At 30.7% G+C, this 3,821-nt stretch overlaps 1 pseudogene; it reads left to right on the top strand.

Moving 5' to 3' along the window:
• The first annotated feature begins 858 nt into the window (after positions 1-858).
• On the top strand, positions 859-977 carry LOC111738755 (annotated as a pseudogene).
• Positions 978-3,821: the final 2,844 nt, after the last annotated feature.

The following is a 3,821-nucleotide window of genomic DNA, read 5'->3' as shown; positions in this document are numbered from 1 at the left end:
AATTAACTTTATAACAAAACAAAACAAAAACAATGTTACTAGAGAAAGATATAACAATTATAGACATACATACACCTAACAATGGAAATTTCAAAAATACATGAAGCAAAAATTGACAGAACTGAAGAGAGAAATAGGCAGTTCTGCATTAATAGTTAGACTTCACTACTCCACTTTCAATAATGAATAGAACAACTATTTCTCCTTAAGACTCTAGGAAAAGAAGAGCAAACTAAACCAAAAGCATGTAGAAAGAAGGAAACAATAGGAATTAGAGCATAAACCAATGAAATAGAGAATTTTAAAAATGAAGAAAAATCAACAAAATTAAAAGTTAATTCCTTGAAAAGAAAATTGACAAAATTTTAACTAGACCAACCAAGCAAAAAATAAACTCAAATTACCAAACTTAAGAATAAAATAGGGGACGTTCTTACTGACCTTACAGAAATAAAAAAGATTATGAGAGAGTAAGATGAATAACTACCTGCCAGCTAATTAAATAATCTAAATGAAATGGACACATTTCTTCAGACTACAAAAACTAGATGGCTTAACTGGTAAACTCTACCAAAAGATGTAAATAAAAATAAATAGTATTCTTTACAAACTTTTCCAAAAATTAGAAGCGATGATAACACTTCCTAACTCATTATATGAGGTTAAAATTATCCTGATACCAAAAGAAAGACATCATGGGGAAAAAAAAAACTATAGGCCATTATCTCTTAAGAATATATATACAAAATCCTTAACAAAATACTAGCAAACCAAGTCCAGCAACATACAAAAGTATTGTACACAACAACCAACTGAAATTTATTTTTGAAATGCAAAGTTGGTTTAAGATTTGAAAATCACCATAGCCATGCCACCCTGAATGTGCCTGATCTCGTCTGATCTTGGAAGCTAAGCAGGGTCAGGCCTGGTTAGCACTTGGATGGGAGAACACCTAGGAAGACCAGGTGCTGTAGCCATTAAAAAAAAAAATTTTGAAAATCAATTAATGGAATATATCATACCAATAAAGAACTAAAAATATGTGATTATCTCAATTGATACAGAAAAAGTATTTAACAAAATTCTTGCTGATTTCAGAAAACACTCAACCAAAAATAAATCTTCCTCAATCTAATAAAGAGCATCGATATCTCACAACTAATATTATACTTAATGGTGAAAGACTGAATATTTTCCTCCTAAGACCAGGAACAAGACAAGAATGCCCACAACTGCCATCTCTATTCGACACTGTACCAGAAGGTCTATTCAAGACAATTAGGCAAGAAAATGAAATAAAAGTCATCCATATTTAAAAAGAAAAGATAAAGCTATCTATTTACAGATGTCAAGATCTGTATATAGAAAACCCTAAGGAATTCACTAAAAACAAACAAACAAAAAGCTATTAGAACTAATAAATGAGTTTGACCAGGTTGCAGAACGTAAGATTATTATACTAAAGTCAATTGTATTTCTATACATATATAATAAACAATCTGAAAATAAAATTAAGGAAACAATTCCATTTACAATAGCATCAAAAAGAATAAAATAGTTATTTAACAAAAGAAATGCAAACCTTTAACAAAATAAAATACATTTTATAAAAGAAATCAAACGAAAAACTACAAAAATTATTGAAAGAAATTAACAAATGCCTAAATAAATAGAAAGATCCTATCTCCATGGATTGGAAGACTTACTATTGTTAAAATGGCAATACTCCTCAAATTGATCTACAGATTCACCACAATCTCTATCAAAATGACAGCCTGGTTCTTTGCAGAAATTGATAAATTGATCCAAAAATTCCAATAGAAATTCAAAGGAACTAGATGAGCCAAAAAGTTTTTTGAAAAAACAAAGGAGAAGGACTCACATTTCCTGATTTCAAATTTTCCTACAAAGCTTCAGTAATCAAGAAAGTGTGTCAAATATGTGGTGATAGAAAGAAATCTAACTATGAATGGTTAACATACAATGCAATATATATATGACTTACTGTTAAATCATACACTTGAAACTTACTAGATTTCATTAACCAATGTCACCATAATAAACAAACAAACAAACAAAAATAGACCAAGGCAGATTTTTAAAAAAGAAAAAAGAAAAATAGAAAATGTAGTACTAGCTTAAGGATAGATATAGAGATCAATGGAAAAGAATGAAAATCCAGAATTAAACCCTTATATTCACGGTCAATTGATATTTGGCAAGGATGCCAAGACAATTCATTGGAGAAAGAATAATCTTTTCAACAAATGGTGCTAGAAGAACTGGATAGCCACATGCAAAAGAATAAAATTGCATCACTACTTCACACCATATTTAGCTTAAGATGGATCTAAAACCTAAATATAAGAGCTAAAACTATAAAACTCTTAAAGAAAATTTGAATTAGCTTTGGTTGCTTACCTATGACACCAAATGCAGAAGAAAAAATAGAAATATTGGAAATAATCACAAATAACTTTTGTATTGGTAAGAACACCATTTAGAAAGTTAACACAAGCAACAGAATGGGAGAAATATTGCAAATCATATATCTGAAGAGGTACTTGGATATAGAATAGACAGAGAACTGTTTTAATTCAATAACAAAAAGACAAATAACCCAATTAAAAATGAGCAAAGAATCTGAATAGTTCTCCAAAGTAGATATGCAAATGTCCAATAAACACATAAAATGATGCTTAATATAATTAGCCAACAGAGAACTGTAAATCAAACCCACAATAATATATCCCTTCACATTTACTAGCATGGTTATGATATATTTTTTAAAAAACAGATAATAAATATTGGTGAGAATGTAGAGAAATTGGAAGCCTAATATACTGTTTTGGGGAATGTAAAATGGTGCAGCCGCTATGGAAAGCAATTTGGCAGTTCCTCTTAGTTATCATGTGACTCAGCAATTCTATTCCTAGTACCCAAAAGAAATGAAAACATGTTTACATAAAACCACTTATGCACGAATATTCATAGCAGTATTATTCATAATATCCATAAAGTGAAAACAACCCAAAAATCCATCAACTAATTGATGAGTGGATAAATAAAACATGGAATATCCATACAAAGGCATATTAATAGGTCATAAAAAGGAATGAAGTACTGATATATGCCATGGTACAAAAAAAAATGGAGCTTGAGAACATCATAAGTAAAAGAAGCCAGTCATATTGTATGATCCACTTAGATAAAATGTCCGGAACAGGTAAATCTTTAGAAACAAAAAGTAGATAAGTAGTTGCCTAGAGCTGGGAAGAATTAGGAAAAGTGAGCAGCTATTGCTAATAGATATTAGCAATATAGATATTGCTAATAGATTTCTTTGCGGGAGAATTCAAATGTTGTAAAATTGATTGTGGTGACGGTTGTAGAACTCTGTGAATATACTAAAAATCATTGAACTGCACATTTTAAATGAGTGAATTGTACGGTATGTGAATTGTTTCTCAATAAAGCTGGGTTTGTTTGCTTGTTATGTAATTACTATCTTCTTCCTGACTACAGAAAGCACACCATTAACATAGAGTGACATGTCTCACCATTCACCTTCACACTCTTCACTCCACTCAGACCAAATTTCTGCTGCACAGGACATCCAGACAGGATAATGTAATGGCTGAGAGCCAGTTGCCTATGCTGGAATCCTGTCTTACTCACTTACCAGATGTGGGATCTTGGGAAAGTTCCTTAACCTCTCAGTGCCTTAGTCCCCTTCATTGTAAAGTGAGGATAATAATCATTTCTAGCTTAAAGGGTTCTTAGGGGATTTAAAAATATAATACATATGAAGCTAATAGAAC

The sequence above is a fragment of the Pteropus vampyrus genome, unplaced genomic scaffold (genome assembly GCF_000151845.1).
Source record: "Pteropus vampyrus isolate Shadow unplaced genomic scaffold, Pvam_2.0 Scaffold42, whole genome shotgun sequence".
In the NCBI taxonomy this organism is placed as follows: domain Eukaryota; kingdom Metazoa; phylum Chordata; class Mammalia; order Chiroptera; family Pteropodidae; genus Pteropus; species Pteropus vampyrus.
This window is presented reverse-complemented; position numbering and strand designations above follow the sequence as displayed.